This window comes from Spea bombifrons, chromosome 4 (assembly GCF_027358695.1).
Source record: "Spea bombifrons isolate aSpeBom1 chromosome 4, aSpeBom1.2.pri, whole genome shotgun sequence".
Classification (NCBI taxonomy): Eukaryota; Metazoa; Chordata; class Amphibia; order Anura; family Pelobatidae; genus Spea; species Spea bombifrons.
In genome coordinates this window covers 40,082,180-40,103,063 of record NC_071090.1, presented here as the reverse complement: position 1 = coordinate 40,103,063, position 20,884 = coordinate 40,082,180, and the positions used below count along the sequence as shown (strand labels likewise).

Genomic DNA, 20,884 nt, shown 5'->3' with positions numbered 1-20,884 from the left:
TACCACATAAAATGTAATATAAAAGATCTAGCTATTGTGTTACTTTTATTTAATTGTTTGTACCACAATACAAAGTGAATGGAGATACGCTGAGGGCGACTGTGGAAATAGAAACCACAAACTATCTCACGCGCCTCACCATATTCCAGGAAGACGGTATAGACCGTCACACACACTGAATTTATATAACCCACAACAAAACACACTGGATTACACTTTGTAAATCATAAATAGAAGGATTACCATATGTTAAAATGGATAACAGTTGCTTCCTTTCATTTCGTGTTCTATAGTTTATATCAACCACCAAACAAAATGGGACACATGCATTATACATTCCGCGGGCATAGATGAAAATTTTATAACGCAAATAAACATTAGTGAAGCCTGGAAACCTCCCGTGTTTTACCTTGGCCTGATTCTGTCACTGTACTCAGTGTGTGTCTATCATAGATGAATGGCGAAGTATATGGTGCACGCCATCTACAAAGACACATGTGAACAATTTCAACAGAACCTTGCAATATCCAAGTGACAGTACTTGATTTATTCTATATGTATGTAGTCAGTGGACCACCAACAATGGTCTACACTACATACGAGGACTGTTTATCCTAGAGAACAGGTATCGTTAGGATCGTTTTAGGATTTTTTGACATAGAATTTAACAATAATAATACTGAGTATCAGTACGGTAAGGTCTACGCTCCTCACGGACTTGACTTGATCCCATCGCAGCCAACATTAGTGCTCAGAAACACTTGCGTGTAGAGTAAGCTAGGAGTAATAGTCCAGTAACTTGTCTGCTTTCATCCGATTCCATTTAGGATTCATTTCGCTTTTTTATCTAGTTATCATTTATCAAATTCACGCAAGCAACTCATTTGTCAACTTCTATCAATGCCAGAAAGAGATGAAAAACCTGTCAAAAATGGCCACATATTGGACTGATCCTTACAACAAACTTAATAACAGCAAGGGACTCATAAGATGTGATGCAGATAACATAATAGCAGCGACCTGGCTTCGGGGTTAGAAACAAATAAAGGCAATGGTATCAGAAGGCACATGACCTTTATTATGTTTAAAAAAAATACATAATAGGTGAAGGAAGCAGCAAAATATTTAGGATATAGACTGTGCTCATGATCTTAATTGCTTAGCACTATTTTTCTGTAATGTAATGACTATACTATATTTTTCAGCTCAGCGTCGGTCCTGTCAGAACGGCCAACATAATGTACTTATAATGCAGAATAATGACAGCTTGCTTTGGAGGAGGACTAAGAGAAGAGGGAAAATAAGACAATGAAGAGAAAAGGACAGGTCCATTAAGCTCTTTATAAAGTGTTTCATAAAGAGTGACAGAAAGAAGAAAGTGCAGTAACCTCTCGGGTATAAACCTGCAGGGAATCAGTGGTAATTAGCCATAACTTCACCGGAGTTTCAGGGAGGATACTGTAAATGATATGCCAGGCTCAAATCACCAAGGCATAGTTACGGCCTTCTAGGAAAATAAAGAGTAACTGCTGACACAATCCTAAAAGTGTATTAATACAAACTGCATTTAAATAAAGCGATTTGCAAAATGCAAGAAGCTACAGCATGTCCACCCTGCCCAACCCCATATCCCTCCGGTGGGATCCTCAAGGTTACAGATCATGTATGATTACCTTGAACATTTAAGGCATTTGTTAGTCACCGTACGGCAAGAGAAGGCTGGCAATGGGGAGAATCTCTGCTCTGAACCGCTGTGGTGTGTTTTACTTGTAATTCCCGTAAACATTAGGCCATCAATAGTAATTAGGAATTTATGCAGCATTTACACACCGGTTGGGTCGTTATGGGGCTTCTGTAAAAATCCTTTGGGCAGGACTGGATACTGTACATCGAGCATTAAATCTACCAAATACATATGGGATGCTTTATTAGTGGTCCATTTGAAAGAACCTGGCTCCTTGGCTGCGGACGATGTACTTTCACATCAGTTGCCTATGAGCGCCCAGTCCGGTATCTTACAGGTGTAAATCAGATGGCTGTGAGCACTCTGTACGTTAACGAATGCACTAAGCAGCTCACAGTTCAAGTTATCAAATATTGGGGACACTTCAATTCTGACCTGAGTGAATCTACTCGATATAGGTGAGCAAATGAGCTAACATTATAGAGACATTGTGATACATGCTGCCTCTAATAGGTGAGGCATGAATGAAAAGAGGGTGTTTAGGCTGGTGAGTCATATATTTTGGCAAGAGCGTCTGGTGCCCCTGTCTGCCAATGAGACTGCTATGAACACATTAGGCTGTGGCTTAAAACATAATTTACTTGGAATTCAAATCCAACCTGACAAGTGGGTTGTTTTTATATAGTTTAATATTACAGAGATAAAAAAATATGCTCGTCCATCACCAGTGAATGCTAGCGTTTCATTACAAATACAGGCTGTTCCAGTTTTCAGAAGCAGTCACATCAGATCAAAAAAACCTCATCCCAGAAAGAATACTAAACAAAGTAACCATCTTTACAAAATCACATGTTGGGAGGGAGAAATTAAAAACTGAATTAAGTGGCTGGAAGCATATTATTATATTACTGAGCTGTTACATGTAATCACCATGTGCTATCCCCGTGCTCTAAAATGTCCCTTTGTCCATGCTTTAACTCGTATGGTTAATGACACAGAGCAGTACTGTAGTCAGGGCTGCATTCTTCTTGTGGGTTTTCCGCAGCACAGCATATAGTATAATACGTGTTCATGTGTGCTAGTAGACTGGGATAAGATGACATGATAAAAAAACTCAATATTTTTAACCTAATACTGCTAAAACAAAAAAATGCTAGGAGTTCCCATTTCTCTCTTAGAAAGTCAACTGTTGATCTGCTCCAAAACTTTCTAGGTTTTATTTAATTTCGTAATTGGATCTGGCACATTAGTGTAAGTGAAGCTGATTATATGACACACCCTAAACACACATTAGATCGTTCTGTTTAACGACATGGACCCTGCTTTATTGGTTCAGTATTATAACAACCAAACTTCCACTAACCCAACTCATTTTAAATAATATTGGATGTTGCTTGTGAGAAAAATACTTTGAAAGCTGTCCATCCAATAAACTTTGTTTCCAAAACCAGCCCCAGCCCCAGTGACTTAACGAGAATGCATTTCCAGTCTGTAAGGCTTATACAGACATTCTAGTCCCAGTCCTGGCACTTTGGGTGTGTACTCTCATAGGGCAATTGAAACCACTACGCAGGAATAATAATGGAAAGTAACCCGCAACACTGACATAACACTGCAAACACTTCAGCATATCACGATGTGCTATTAATTATTTAAAAGTGGAAAAGGTGAACTTGTTTAGTATTTTTTAATAAAATTTCAAATCCTGGCCTTGACAGTCCAGAAAAACACCGTGCTCCATAGATCGTTTATCTTATCTCCAAATATTACCCTAACCATCCTCTTTAATCGTTCCATCACTTCTCTCCACCTTCCTGTACCTATTCTGTGGAATTACCCACCCGTAACATGATCCCCTACTTATTCTAACGTTAAATGTTCACTAAAAGCTAGTTCAGAGAACAATACCATATATCCCCTTCACAGACACAACCTGCATTCTGGAATAAAGTCATCTGTTCAAGATCTCCAGGCCAATGACTTTGCCATATGACCGCCTCTACAAGCAAATCATCTCAAGCTGTCCCTCACCTTCTGTCTCATATATTCCAAACTTCCTAATTAACTAAGCTTGCAAGACCAGATTTGTTTGTGTTACTGTTCATTTTGTATATTATTAGACTTTTTCTTATTTTTATTAACCTAATATTCTCCCTTATTGTAAAAGTGGTACAGAATCGACTGGTCCTTAATTGAAAGTAATCTTTACAAAGCAATCATTATAAAAGCACTATTTTCTCTTGAGCTCTTTTGGGTTTCCCTTTTGGCTGTTACTGCTGCCTTTTCATATAGTCTTAAGGCATGTAGGGTATGAAGAATATTTGGTTTATAAAGCTTTATAAAGTGTATTCCATTGAAATTCCAGGCTCATTGTTTCAGGGATGTGCACTAATCCCGCTAGCTGTAACACATCCAACAATAAAGTGTGAGCCACATTTTCCAATCTAGCCTTTCCTGTGATGTTTGGCAGCTACAGCTGACTGCCGTATAGAAGGAAAGCACCATCGGAACTCAATGATCCGCTGCAGACTTAAAAGTTGCTGGACGTGTTATCAGAGAATCAGGATGTTTTACTCTGTGAGAAGAACATGCGGTTTAAGACAACGCAATCAAGCAATCCATTGCACAGTCATCATTTCTATTAGCGGAGGAAAAAGCTTATTAGGTGATTAGTTTTAAAGGTGACATGACAATGAAACAATACTTTTTCATTGTATCTGTTCCTTTGGACTGCAGGAAAGCTACCTATGTGCTTACACATATCTACACACACATTTTTTAGAAAGGAAATTTGGTAATATGTTACAAGCTGTTATACCGATACAAAGGAAATTCTGTACGTACATCTGTGGCATGTGGGTTGCATGGTTAAACAGCCTGAAGCGTGCCTTCTTCACTTTGTTTTTGCCACCATATAATGTATCCAGAAATGTTGCTTGATAACCTAGCCATCTGCCTAATACACTCATTTGGAAGGACTGATCCTGGCAAGTAGGCAACCCATTAGGACCAGATGGCTCCCACAACCCCCAGCTGGGAAGCTCTTTAGTAGCAAAATGTATTGAGGAACAACTGGGCGGTCCATCATGGCAGGCTATCCATTAGGTACACTGGGCATGTGCTTAGGAGCCTTGATCTCTGGGGATCCAGATGTGCTGATGGGTAATCTGGCAGGGCACTGCCGCTGGCACCATAGCAGTAGCTGCACTGTGAAGGTCTCATTTGTTAATGGCAGCGTGGTAGAGTACGTCACATATGGTACGGCAGTGTGGTAAAGTTTGTGTGCGTACTAAACCCGTGCACATGTCTAATCCAGCACTGTAATTTGTCAACATTCAGGATATCCTAATGTCTATACTATGTGTGCTTACATTCCTTAACTGTTTTTACCTCCGCCTCCTCTTCTGGAAGGCTGTTCTAGTTATGCACAATATTATCAATCGAGTATTTCCTTTAGTATTAGATCCAACCACTATTTAATGCAAGTAAACTATATATTGGATATCGACTGAATGATGCATGGAATACTGATGATGCTATCCAATCTACTCTGCTAGATTTAACACTTTTCCAATTAAGCATCATTCCTAATACGGTTTAATGTCCAACATCTTTCAAGAAAAGTTATTATTTAATTATGTAACATTTTGCCTCATTTCTGCTGGGAATATTTGTCACAAAAAAACACAAAAGGAGTCACTGATAGGATGTTATATAAAAACCAAGTGATTAAAGTGATTAAAATTTCAGAGGAAAAAAATAAAATGACAGTTCTGCTAAGGATTATTTGCTTAAAATACCAGAGTGTGTAAATAATGTCTCATCTCACTGGAACAGCACCTTTAAGAAAAAAAGCCATCCCGTAAACTATCTTATAAGCAGAAGGCAATATTCTTCATTTTAGAGACTATCACGCATGTGTAGAATCAGAGTTCTCTTTTCCAAAAAGTAAATGTGTCTCATTCACCTGATTTAAATGTCACATCTTTGTTCTAGACGCCATGCTTTTGGTAGTGATGAATGAAGGGGTCATACCAAAACCTTCTGGGACCCAGCACCGTCTGAACATTGATATTCCATTCACACTCCATTTGAGGCTCAAGAATCCAAGGTCTTGTAATCTTTCAGTATGAAGCGGCTTTAGTGATCAATCAAGCACACAGAATATTTTATAAGCGATAGCGCAGATTTTACATAATGACTATGTAGGATGATCTGGCCGCTGACCAAAATCCAACACAAAGAGATCTTATTTCATTATTGACATGAACTAATGTCTTGTGCAGAAACAGCAGTGACTTGTGAAGAACCAAGGAGGTGCTATGTTTAACGTGGCATTTCATGGAGCAACGGAGATGTATGTGGAGAGAACTGCTGATATATTTCTCAGCAGCGTGCTAGGCAAAGAAATGAGTAATGGGTATTTTGTAACTATGTGACCCACTGGTCACTGCCTATGAGAACATGACTGCTATCGTATATATGGATAGCTAGGTGATTTATTTCCAATATACACGATAGATGACCAAATTGCAAGCAAACATTATATTTATATGCCAAACCCAGAGCTAAAACCCACACATAATTACCAATTTCAAATGTTAATAATATAATGAGATTTTATACAGAATACATAAAGCGGCTACTAGTGCATTGATAATATTCATTTCCAATGCTCGCTTTACCATGCTGCTATAAAACCTAAACTAGATAACCTATAAATACGGATAAAAACACAAAAGCAAATGACTGTAACACAATAACTGCAAACGCTCCAAACCTTTGTCACTTTCTGCCATTGGCCTGGAAAGCAAAAATGAACACAGTTGTGATTTCCCCAAAGCTGCTTGGAGCTTGCAAGCGAGCTAACAGCCTGCTGTAAGGAGAAAATCCTGGATGCACTACATGGAAAATAAACTGCTTTCCATGTGTTAGTAATCATGATTAAACGTGACTGGGGAAACAGTTTTCCACCCATATTTCAAGGGATATCCCTTATATCCCTGTCTGAGCACAGGTGAGCCACTCTGATGTGATTGCGTTCGGTCGGGGGGAAACCACGGTGGGTTACTATGATACATCTGCCCTCATTTTTCAATATATATTAACATATTAAGTGACTGCTAGTCTTTTGCATGTCATATTTAATATACTACAAAAGACATGAGCTGCTGTTGTAACATATGGTTAACAGTCCACGGTGTGACGTCATTCAGGGATTTTATTAGGCGTTTTCGTAGTCCCCGCAAGCCCCATTCATTAAAATCCATGAAAGATGACATGCTATATGGGATCTTCTGTTTCTTTACACATGTAATGATGTGCACGTTGTTTATAAGGAACTTTCTATGATTGCTTTGAATATTAAAGCTGAGCAACAGCTACTGGCCTCTTCAATGTCCAAAATGTTTGAAAACTACTGTGTATATATATATAATATATATATATATATTGCTTCTTATAAACCAAAGCCTTTGGTGACATACATTTATTTATTGGTGTCCAGTGTTTTAGCCATCTGCCAAGAATGGCAGCCAAGCAAATTCCACCCCCCAAAAAAAAAAAAAAAAAAAAAGAAATCTGTCCAAACTGTAAACATATTGGACCAAAAAAGGCTGGTGGCAGAACACACTGCACACAAGTAAATACCTAAGGTAACTTAATTGTGGGCAATCCATTTATTTTAATCTCAATAACACAAAATAACCCAATATAATATATGTTTACAATTATATAACACATATACACACACACACACAAGGATAGCAAACTGTTTAGATAATAGTGGTTCTGCCACAGGCTGCTACTGATCTCAGACTAAATGTCACCAAAAATTCTGATTTACAAACAAAAAGCACAGTAGATATAAAGTTTCCATAAATAAACTGTGACACATTTCCTTTAATGTTGCGCAATGCAATTGTAAAAAAAAAACATAATGTCCATTTAAAGTTAAATGTACATTATAGCAGGAGTATGGAAGTCATCATCCTCATCGTCCCATTGCATAATGGGAATCGTCATCCTCATTGTCCCATTGCATCATGGGAATCGTCATCCTCATCGTCCCATTGAATTATGGGATTCATCATCCTCATTGTCCCATCGCATTTTGGGAGTCATTGTCCCATTGCATTATGGGAATCATCATCCTCCCTATATTGATAGAGGAACCAATAAATCTAGGAGTTCTATATTACTGGAAATTAGAAGAATACGATGCAGGTTACTATTACTTCCAGCACCAGGCAGCCCAAAAAATGTCAAATGTGAGTTTGGCAATGAGTTCCTAGAATAGGCCAGAGATGAATTTATTGTTATAAGAATGTTGCAGCTCGCAGTATACACAAACTTCGCATGGACGACTAACAGCTTTCTGTTAAGGTCATATCACCGATGGGGATCTTTTTCATTTCCGGTAACCTACTACAGATTAATGATTCATCTGCAGAAGAGGATATCCTTATATCCCAGATGGTATAAAAGCACTAACGTACGCATTAATAAAAAAAGCTTCTTACTAACCCTTTAAGAGCTGGTTTAAGTGCCATCTCTGGTTTTCAATTGAATTTACAGATATCTATAATAGATTTAAACCAATACAAAATCCCCCATCTCTCACGTTTTATTACATTATTACCATTCAATTTATTTAAAGCTTGCCAGTAGATTATGTAGCACTAGGAAGCAATAGAAGACTGAGAAAATTAACAATAGCATTTACTTTGAGAAGGACAGTGCTTCAAAATGCAGAGCTGTCCCAGGTGATCTGCGACACATGGTCACCCTACTGGGAACCCTCTGGATCTACCATGGAGACCCCAACCTTTAGATGGAGGTTAACATTTTACTCCTCCACCATCGCTGCTCCATCATTGCTGCCGACTGCCGAACCTGTACTTCATACCTTTGGTTACCCCGCCATTCTTTCCGCTCATATATGGAGTTGCAGTTATGTGCACAATTTGCAAAGTTTCAAAAAGCCAAAGAAGGACATTTGTTTTAATGGGTTTGTTTAGAGTTACAGATTTATCCCGAGTCTATATCTGGTCTATTGATAATTATTATTTATGTAGCTTACAAAGTTATTTAGAAGAAGACAGTGTTAACACTATAAACCAGTTTTCTGATGACTCCATACATAATATTGTGATGCTTAGGTCTGTAGAGAACCGTATTATACTCAAACGCAGCAAATATTCAGAACTCCTAGAAAAGAGGGACAGTGGGGGAAGAAAGAAAATATTAGGTGCCAAAGAGGGACTGCCCCTCCTGAGGTGGGACACTTAGGAGGGATGTTTTGGGGACCATTCCTTGCAACTTGCCAGATATGGGCAGATATGTCCTTGGCCAGAAGACAAGTAAAGATGTGTTTTGAATAGCAGTTTTCTGAACTCAAGGTTGATAGGAGCTTGTTCACTAAACACAAAGCTGCAATAAGATGAGTAGCTGCATTTTCTTATATTTACTATACATTGCAAAGGGCAAACCATTCTTTCAGAAGATCCTTGCCACGTGAGATTATTCGTCTGACCCTGCAACATGCTGTTTAATGAATGAAGCCCAATGGCAGAGACACCGGGAGAATGAATACCTCTTGTTTAACAGGTGAAAAAATCCCAGAGATTTCAAGTTCCAAAAAACAGATCCTTCAATGTTTGGTTTATCAAACTGAATGACAAAATAAGACATCCAGGAGTGTGTTTTAGCTGCTTCCAGATAAGGTATTTTGACACATTTTAATGGTAATTCATAACAAAGCACTCACAGGCTTGGCACAAAGAATAAAACCTGTGGTGTATTACTCACTATTTCAAGAAAATACTACTTATCGCACACAGAGCACCACGGGCTTCTTCATCACAACAAAATATTTACACAATCTATAATTCCATTATCTGTAATATAACGATGGCTAACAGCACTTTATTCATTGTGCCCGAGTAACCAGTAGCCGTCCTATTGTTATAAACAAAAACTCCCATCACTTCCAGCCTCCAATGTTTAATTCAAGAATAGCTGGGCGGGCACATTCTTGTACAAATGACTTCATTTGATCTGAAACTGGTTACATCTGCGTCTGGATATCTATTACAATTTTATGTTGCATTTCAGCATAGTTTAACATTGAGTCATCTACAGTATAACTTTAGTCATACGTGACATGTGGTCAAGCATCTAACGTCACGCGTGTGGACAGGACGGATTAGAAACAGCAGATTCACAACACGTCCCCAATAAAATTCACTTGAATAAATATACATATAAAAACATAAAGAAACTATGATTCCTTTCCTGGTCATGAAAGAGCTGAAATTGTCCCAGGAAAAAGCAGGACAGTTGGCAACTATGATTTGGGGAAGTTGTAACAACTCTGTTGCCAGATCCTATTTTAGTGATTATACCCTATCATGTACCTGTTACACTATACTAACATAACACAATTATACGCAATTATATATTGTACTTACAAATACACAGTGGCAAAAAAAGTAAGTGAACCCTTTGGAATTACCAACAATTATTTATACATTTTTTTTTAAATATGCTCTGATCTTCAAGCTTCTATAATGAACAAACACTATGTTTTACTACAATATGTTTTAACTACCGTATTTGCTCGATTATAAGACGACCCTGATTATAAGACGACCCCCCAAAATCTGAATATTAACTTAGGAAAAAAAGAAAAAGCCTGAATATAAGACGACCCTAAAGGAAAAAAGTTTTACCAGTAAATGTTAATTCATGTAAACTATTTTTTTTAATAAAAGCTATGATTGAGAAAAATATTTTTTTTGTTTTTATTTCCTTGTATTTTCCAACCTGCCCCCAGTTACGCACATCTGCCCCCAGGCTTGCCACACCAATATGGCACTGTGGCCCATGATATGCCTTTTAACCCTCTATATGCCACTGTGCCCCATGGTATGCCTTTTGACCCCCTATGTGCCACTCTGCCTCCAGAAATGCCTTATACCCCTATATCCCATTCTGGCATTTAGGGGGTTAAAATGCATATTATGGGGCAGAGTGGCATATAGGGAGGTATAAGGCATTCCAGGAGGCAGAGTGGCATTAAGGGAGTTAAAAGGCATTATATAGAGCACTCTGCCTCCAGAAATGCCTTATACCCCTATATGCCACTCTGGCATTTAGGGGGTTAAAAGGCATATTATGGGGCAGAGTGGCATATAGGGAGGTATAAGGCATTTCAGGAGGCAGAGTGCTCTATTAAATGCCCCCTTAACGCCACTCTGCCTCCTGAAATGCCTTATACCTCCCTATATGCCACTCTGCCCCATAATATGCCTTTTAACCCCCTAAGTGCCAGAGTGGCATATAGGGGTGTAAGGCATTCCAGAAATGCCCTACACACACACACACACACACACACACACACTTACTTACCGGTGCTTCCAATTTCCTGCTGTATTGCCGGGGCAGCGGGTTGACGTCTCATTCCGCGGCAGCCGGAAGGAGGTGGAGTTGGCAGCGGGGGTTTGTATGCGTCCGTCGCAAATACCTTCCCCGGCTGTCAGCGATCAGGAACTCTGGAACTCTGATCTCTGACAGTCGGGGAAGGTATTTGCGACGGACGCATACAAACCCCCGCTGCCAACTTCACCTCCGGAAGCACCGGTAAGTGCGTGCGTGCGTGCGGGGGCGACGATAGGAGGATCCAGGTCCCCTGCAGCGGTGCGGGGGATCTGGATCTTAGTCTCCTAATCAGACCTCTATTTGAGGTCTGATTAGAAGACGACCCCGATTATAAGACGAGGGGTATTTTTCAGAGCATTTGCTCTGAAAAAAACCTCGTCTTATAATCGAGCAAATACGGTAATAACACACGATTGTTAACAGAACATGGTTATTGTTCTCATCCATATTCAATACATCATTCAAATATTCACGGTGTGGGTCGGAAAAAGCATGTGAACCCCTAGGCTAATGAATTCAAAGCTAATTAGAGTTAGCAAACGTCGAGTCACTCAAACGGGAATGGAGGTATGTTTTAGAGCTACTTTGACCTATAAACGAAACACTCAAACAATTTGAGTTTGCTATTCACAAGAAGCATCTTCTGATGTGAACCATGCCTTGCACAAAATAAATCCCAGAAGACCTAAGATCAAGAATTGTTGATTTGCATAAAGATGGAAAGGGTTATTACCGTATTGGCCCGAATATAGGCCGCACTTTTTTCCCCCACTTTAAGTCTTTAAAGTGGGGGTGCGGCCTATATTCGGGGTCTATCGCCCAACGCCCGGGACTGCATGTCGGGCGGGCAGGCAGCGGGGTTAGGATACAGATCCCCCGCAGCGGTGCAGGGGACCTGCATCCTACTCCCCGATACGCTCAGACAGCCTCCCGTGCCAGCACTTCCCACGGGGGGAAGTACCGGCACGGGAGGTTGTCTAAGCGCATCGCACGGACGTTCACCGGCAGCGGCGATGCGCCGTTGCCGGTGAACGTGCGCACGATGCATTCTAACCCCCCCGACTTACCAGGGCAGACTCCCGGGTGTCCTGCAGGGCCGGCGGAAGACATCTACGCAATACGTGTATACAACTTCCGGTGCCGGCACTTCCGCTGAGTGCCGGCACCGGGAGTTGTATACACGATGTCCATAGATGTCCCCCTCCGGCCCCGTAAGACACCCGGGAGTCTGCTCTGGTAAGTCGGGGGGGGGGGGGTGGACAGAGTGGCAGCATATCGCGGGGAGGACAGAGTGGCAGCGTATCTCGAGGGGGGAGGACAGAGTGGCAGCGTATCTCGAGGGGGGGGACAGAGTGGCAGCATATCTCGGGGAGGGGGGGAGGACAGAGTGGCAGCATATCTCGGGGGGGGGAGAGGACGGAGTGGCAGCGTATCTCAAGGGGGGGGACAGAGTGGCAGCGTATCTCGGGGAGGGGGAGAGGACAGAGTGGCAGCATATCTCGGAGGGGGAGGACAGAGTGACAGCATATCTCGGGGAGGGAGGACAGTGGTAGCGTATCTCGGGGGGGGAGGACAGAGTGGCAGCATATCTCGGGGGGGGGAGAGAACAGAGTGGCAGCATGTTTTTTGGTGCTTTTTTAAAGAAAAAAACTTTTTCTTTAAAAAAGCACCAAACTTTTAGGGTGCGGCCTATATACGGGGGCGGCCTATATCCGAGCCAATACGGTATTTGTTTTATATAGCGCTTTCATATTCTGCTGCGCTGTACAATGGCATACATATTCATTGCAAAGAGGTTACATAATCATCAGTCCAAAAATTGGTTATAATAATTTACTACGGTGGCTACTCTCCCTTGAAGTGTGTGCCCAGGCAAGATGGGCACCTCCAAGCAGGACACCTTGAAGGAAGCTGCTGCTCTCCAAACAGAACCATGACAACTCCTATGTGAATACAAAGCTAAAATTTAGGCAGTTATTACTAGTTAGTTAACGAGCCCTGACCCAGTTCACTTTTTTTTTTAATAAGCGTAACAGAAAACATATCCCCTCTCAATAGACTTTTGCATTCCAGACTGACTGCCTCCATGTTTACTTAGCCTGCAATCCTGCAGTTAGCTCAGTTGAATGCTGGGTCTTAATTTTATGGCATAGTTACACAGACTGTAAACATATTATTCTTAACTTTATTTTTTACAATGTGCTACAAGACAAAACAGGCCCAAATTGTGCTCTGGGTTATAAATGCAACCGGAACGTGTAGAGAAAATGCAGTATTTGGGGGTCTGCGATATTTTTCCTGTCTGGTTAAGTGCTCCTACTATCCATGTTGTGAATGGACGGGTTAAGGTTCTACTATTCTACTATTTCTGAGTATGCAGGGCCAATCATTTGTATTGCTACACTTTTATCGTGTGTGTATTTTAGAAACTGAATGCATGTCATGTTTCATGTTTCATTTTGGGGTAACCTTGGGCAAATCAGGTCTTGGGTATTAACCCCCCAGTGAAGCTCTTGAGTAATAAATGCACAGGACTTAATAAGAACTTACTAAGATGTGTCACAGGACAGTCAGTCCACCCAGATTCATAACTGAGATTTCAGGTAAAGTCATCAAGTACAGTAACTGTATGACAGTTTTTAAAACATTGCCGAGCAATAAGAGCCTCAAAGTAGTCACCATTTCCCACAATGCAACAGATTTGCTTCATACACAACCCTTTATTTAAGCACACAAGGATCTTTTGATACATACATATATCCCAGTGTATGTATAGTGTTCCGTATGTGAAAATCCCTATTAATGAGACCTCAGTTGCATACTGTTGTTTATTCTCTAGTAAAGGAAAAAGCAAACAGACATCAGAGGAGGTCCTAGAATTATGTTTTACTGAAAAACAAAGTAAAAAATCATTTAAAAATCACATAATAAAAAACAAAGTCCAATTGCTACATATGTGAAAACAACTCTCCTGCCCTGCCACAAATAATGCTCAGCTGCTAGGAACCTATTCACACCTCCCGACAGTAACCCTATAGCCAAAAGGTCATGGACATCAAAAGGAGAACTAAGCACAGCGACATATGCAAGTTATGACAATGATGCAATGCAAGCTCGGAATGACACCATAACAGTCATATGAGAGAAGATGTTATTTTAATCTAATGACCAAAATAAAAAATGCACACATAAATGATCACACAATGTACGGCGGGAGTTGAAATTATATTCAATTGGATATATGTTAGCTACTGTATTAAAAGGACAGTCTACTTCCCTAACTGCCACACGAACAATATATGCATTTATGATTGACAAACACTAAGGGCAAGTTCACCATGGCAACAAGCAATCTCTTCCTATTACCTAGGGTTTGGCAGGGTAGCCCCCATGGCTAGAACTGATGAGCCTCCTCCACTCGACCTGGCATATCGTGCACTGAGTAAGACAATTTTCTGTGACTAAGATACAAGCCTTGTGCGAGGACTGTGTCCTCACCCAACAAAGGTACAGGTAAAAATATGTATATATCTTACACTGTGTGCGTAAATATGTTACAGAGTGTGTGTTGGTATGTATATGAAGGTGTGTTACTGTTTGTGTATGTCTGTTAGTGTGTGTGTTAACTAGTGTATGTGAATATGAGTGTGTGTGTGTTAGTATGTATGACTATGTTACTGTGTGTGTATGTCTGTTAGTATGTGTGTTGGTATGTTAATGTGTGTATGTATGTTAGTATGTGTGTTGACTAATAATTAGAAGAAGAAGAAGAAAGTAAACTGGCTCCCACATTTTTTGGTTGGCTTCTAAATCCCAACCAAATTAGTCGACCACTGTATTAAAGTACTTAGTAAGTACTTTTGCATGCACCGTGTTAAAAAGGTAACAGCTCCCTCCCTTCCCCACAATGTGAAGTTTGATATTCTCTCTATCACAGACCACTGCAGCTCAGTTCTGGTTTCCTTAGTCTTTTCTAAGAAAATGATACACTTCAATATCTTATAAAACCATATTAAAACTACAGCAAAGCAGGCAATGGGAAATTCAGTACAACAGTGCGAAGAATTGCTAAGTACACCCATGTGATATTTGGGAAACCGGTTTGCCATAGATAAACATAGCATACCAATGTGCAGAGAAAGGTAATTCAGAGATCCTGCTCACAACTGAGCATTTGATCAGCACAAGTGCAAAATGGTACCAGGGAAATGCAAGCATGCACCAAAACATCTACAATGACTGATACATGTCTAGCACATCCATGAAACAGCCAATATTGCGTAACATGGTAGAAACATGTTTTAGTGTTGTAGAAAATAAGTAGCCAGGTAAGCAGCAATCCTTAGTGTGGGTATGTGGGAACTCAAACAGCTGCTGTATGGGAGACTGCTGCAGTTTCAGTTCCCATTCTGCAGTCTGGTTAGAATTTCCCAAAACTTATACAAGCTGTTATTGCTTAATATTGCTTTCACGCGTAATATCTCTCAGATACAGCATATCTTTAGTAAAAGTCATCTTTCTAACTTTCTTTGGCGTTTAACAATCTTTGGACAAAAAAGCTAATTCCCTACAGCTCTCTGGCGAGGCATTAATTGACTGTTTATGCAACGGTTTCCATGCGTGTTGTGAGGCAAACACATGATGTCATGAGTATGTGTCAATGTTTTTGCTCAATGTGACCCAACCCTAGAAGAGGTAAATGGGGAAAAAATTCATTCTCTAGAAACAAACACATGGTTTTGGCATGGGATTATTTCTTAACTGCCTTCTAAGTTTCCCTGCTCATACATTCTGTAATCAAACACGCCGCTCAGTTACAAACATGGTCCCAAAAGTTACAAAATGAAAAATCAAAAACGGTACAGCTATAATAAATATAAAAGGAGAGCCAAGCACTAAAACCTGAACTAGTTTTTTACAGAACCAAACTGTTCTGTATTTACTGACATCCATTATAAGCTTAAAGGACATGTACAGTATACAATATGATATGTTTTAAGTTACCATATACTGGGACTGAGAGCCTTCTTTTCAGAGAACATGTTACCAGTAATAAATACTAGAAACCTTACTAATGCAATAAAGTAATATTTTAGAAAGTAAAATTATTAAACATGCTCCATATTTGTATAGTATGAACCTTTCTGTTCATTTTGTTCCTAGGGGTACTTTTGATTTTACTTGTGTTTATTGTATAATTTCCCTTAATAATATAAATTTGTATAGTTTGTAAAGTTGCCATTCTTTTCATACATTAAGCTCATTACATAATTTAGAAATAGCCCATTATCAGTAAGCTATAATACAGGGTCTCTAATGAAACATGACAGACTCCTTTAAAAACTGCTGGACTGATTTTTTTTCTCTTTTATAAATGACCTGGACATACAATTTATATGGAAACAGCAAATAAATATAGCTTCATTCCTAGGAAAAACTCCAATTATTTCTGCCAAGTCTTCTAAACAAAAACTGTACATATTATAACACTTGCCGAAGCCTGCTCAATTTAAGTTCTAGGAACTTTAGAATACATTTGTGTAATGGATTTAGCTCAGTTTGCATTACAAAAAAGGTGTATCCAGGGTGGGGTTAAATGGACAAACCCCCCCCCCAAAAAAAACCCCAAAAAGATGGCAGTACGCAAGGGGAGTAGGTATAAAGATGTAAGTCCCATTGTGTGTCTGGATATTTTAGTTTGTGTGTATCTGAGTATGTCAGTGTAAGTGTGAATATGTCTCGGTGTGGTAGTGTTTATGTGTTATAGTAAGTGCCTCTGTGTATATGTGTAAGTGTGAGTGTCTGGCTGTGTTAGTGTGAATGTCCAGAGGATCCACCACTGGGCTTTTTAATGTATGACTGTGGAATTGTATACTAATTACATGTAATAGTATCAACCTTAGATGATGCTGTATGGAGTAACAGCAGGTCTTACTTTAATATAAGATATAGAATTTCAGGTGTATTGTACATCACCCTTGCGTACATTGTGTGGTTCTTCATGCATCACAATAATGTATTCATTATAGAGGTAACTAAATAAATAGGAATAAAAGCTGCAACCAGTATTTGTGGACTGATGTCTTTCCTGTGCCCAGAGGGAAGATTCACTGCCCATACGATATGATTTGCAGATCCTTATACCTGACTAACCATGGTCAGAGACACATTTGGGCCCTTTAATTTGTATAATAGAGTAACTGACTCCGTTCTGAGTACCACATACTGCAGGGCATTTTTTTGTTTTCCCTCCAGATGGCTCCTGTAAGTTGTCCTTCTCCCTCAAAGATTTGAAGCACAGAGAGGTCTGCTTTTAAAGTGGAATTGTACACCTATTATAAGCCTTCTACTGTCTTCTTTTTGAAGTCTGCTGTGTACTACTGCTAGATATAGATTAATTCATAAAAAGTGATTTCATTCCATATCTTGTTAACGGCGCCAGCTTTCACATGTCCGTTTAATAGCGTTAGTTTCCACAAGCTTACAAACAATCTTTGAAGTTTAATAGTTCAATAAGGGGAACAGAGGAAGTTCACACCTTGGTGTTGAGCTACCGGTTTTACTTCAGTTGGTGACAGATTGAATAGTGTGGCATTTTACAGACTTTCTTGGGAAGCTAGTTGTATAATGGAGGTTGCTTTAAGAGTACATAAACATAATACTCCAGTCTGGTTTAAAGGCTATTTATATCAAACAAGTTTGTTGCTCTTTTTTGCCTGTTATACAACAAACAGACCTATCACCTTTCTGCCTCATTCAAGTTTACGGCTCTGATGGGAAAGCTTGATCTGCTTGTATGGTACCACCACACACAGGCTTACAAGGTGCTCAACAGAATTACTTTGGCACATCTGTCAAGCGTTTTAGAAGATATCACTCAAAAACCCCTCCTTTGCAGAATGTTGGAATAGGGTTAACTAGTCTTGGTAACCAAAAATGAGCCTACTCACAGTGTGAAAATGACAAGACACCCTGTTTGCTGAATGCCGATTCAATGCTACGTTACTTACTCCATTAAACTAAACAAGTCTGAGCCTTTAATTGGTAGGCCAGTGTAGCTATGATCCTCGCTTTCCAAATGGACAACTTAATCAATAAAAACATAGAGCCTACAAGTCCATTCATTATTCTCAATGTCTCTTCTGTCCCATATCCATAAAACAGGGCAAGCTGATTATTTTACAGATAGACAGAGCGTGTAAGTGAAGAAATACACATTATTAAGTAGGCTTATAAAATACAACCAGACCACATTTTTGTTACTTGGCCGGTTCACGGGACTAATCTAAGGTCTAATCTAATTAATGCTGCACAGTGTTTGATTCACTCTTATGTTAACACAGGCTGTCTAAATCACATAGATCAAGCTCCCTCTAAATTGAATTCTAATAATTGAAAATACGCATAAGTATGGTCACTATACACGTGAAGGGGCAAAAATAACCTCATGTAAAATGTAGATGCAATAAGCACACGAATAGTACTCCAAGGAAATTATCATAAGTCTCAAATGCAGGGGCAGCATCCTGTCACAAGATGTAAGCCTAACTGGTCAAGTTTCTTTTTCATCAGGGAAGCTAAACTTGGATACAAATTATACTGTATGGGTTTTCTGTTCTTTTAAGTGGTAAAAACGGGTTTGGTGTCGTGGCTATAAGCTCAAACTCTATGTCATGCCATGTAATATCGCATAGTCACTGACAAGGACAGACCCATCTCTGCAGGGTGCCATTTTAATGAAACGATACAATAAATTAAAATGTTCAAAAGTGTTGGTCTGTCTTGACATTGAAAGAAAAGTATTTCCTGACAATTATAAGAGTTCTCCTGTGAAACCCCCAGTCACCTTTACATATAATAATAAAGCTGATAAGGGTCCTAATTTTGACAGATGGGAGTTAAACCTCTGGAGTTTGTCCGCCAAACAGTGAGTTGCTGTGAGATGAAATATTTAATAATCCAGTCTTGTAGTTTTCGGCATTACCTGTTACATATGAATATATAATTGACCCCTTCGACGTTTCAGGTGTCCAAATCAGGACACTGGGGACCAGAGTTGGTTCAGAAGTAGGGAGGGTTGGAAATGTGCCACCCACCCTCCTTATGTGATACGTGTAATGAAATTACCTTTTCCTACAACTGAATGTTTCCAGCACCTTTCTCTAGAGGTTCCTTTTCTTCAAAAGCCAAATGTTTCTGTTTTCCTAACCTCACCAAATGTGTCAGAATTTGTCACGATTGACAGGACAGAGGAAACATAAGGGCAGAGTCCTGTGACAAACTGTAATTAGGTGGTAACCCCAGCTAACACTTGGTTTGGTGTGCTTCTGTGTTGTTCAATCCTGAATAAACCGTACCTTTCTAAACAGCATGGTGGAGGACAACAAATAACAGGCATTTAGGTTTAAAATGGCTACCATCATTCATGAAATGTATTTAGCTTAACAATGACTTGTTGTTTTAGCCCCATAGTTCCCAAACCTTATCCCGCCATACTGCCTTAGCATCTGCCTTAGCACAGAAGAAAAGTCACTTAAGATTACGATTTTGGGTGTACCATATGATATATAGTCCCTGCTACTTTAACTTTTTGTTCCATTTTAATCTGGAAATTAAGATATAATGGTCTCTCAAAAGATTCCATAGCATTTAATAACAGCTGACTAATAAAGGTCACTAAGTAGAATAAACGCATCATTAATCATTGCAAAGCGTCCTATGGCTTTGACATCTTGGCCTTATTACAGGAAAAAACGGTAGCACCGCAGTCTGAAATGCTTTTTTTATTACATCCTTCTCTCTTGAGCTCAGCATGACCTCGGCTATGCACATTTTACACAGAAATTGGAAACACGGCTCAAAATGTCATCTTTTGTCACTATCCTCCTATGTCCTTGCCCTCCTTCATTAGAAAAAATGATTTCAGATGCCTCTGGTCTTGCAGGTAATGGCACTACAAGGCTGCATTACACGCCAGACTCCCGGTGGGAAACAGCAATTTAGAATGGATAAATTGTTTAACTGCTGCATTATATCGCAGCACAATGCCAGCATTGGCTTTCATTTTTTGAACATGAAAAATTGCCCAGAATTAATTGACGAGAAGATACTGGTTCTTCAATTCTATATATCCCAGTTGGCTGGCATTTCAGGTTGCCAAGAAATTGAATATTAACAAAAACACAGACATATGTATTATTCTAACACCCCAGTTGCTCACTTAGAAAGAATATTTATTCATTTAGCATACCGCCAGAAACTGTATTAACCGATGGTCAAGGGAAACTAAAAATATCAGTATTTTGTTTATCTTTCATTTTATGCACAAAGGAAGTATGTAAATCTCCAAATATTGCCCAGCATGCAGTAATTTATCTTGAGTAATGCAACTACTGAAATTGGTCCATGGGCTCAGGGCCTGAAACTGGTGTCGCAATAGAGAGACCCTCTTATAGTACTAGTTTTGCAGACAGGAAAAGACATGCTTGGCATGCAATAGCAAGGCCATTAACATGCAGGATCCAGGTGCTCATTGCCGTCATGCACCACAATGTGATCCCACCATACCTGGGAACCTCCTAGGGTTCTCTACATGGAGCACCACCTCTTCTGGCGGGTGGGGTGTTTATCAGAGTGTAGGGATAGGGCTAACTCCAGTTAGACTTTAGTGGGCATGAAGTAGGTAGTATTTAGCAGGGTGTAGATGGAGAGTAAGCTGAACCTGGGTGGAGAGTTGGCATGGCCAGACCAATGCCCCAG

General features: G+C 39.8%; 1 protein-coding gene across 2 annotated transcripts in view; it reads right to left on the bottom strand.

The window, feature by feature from the left end:
* The window catches only part of CHST11 (carbohydrate sulfotransferase 11), an 86,943-nt gene that overhangs the window by 41,469 nt on the left and 24,590 nt on the right, over window positions 1–20,884 (bottom strand). The gene's annotated exons all lie outside the window — the stretch shown is intronic.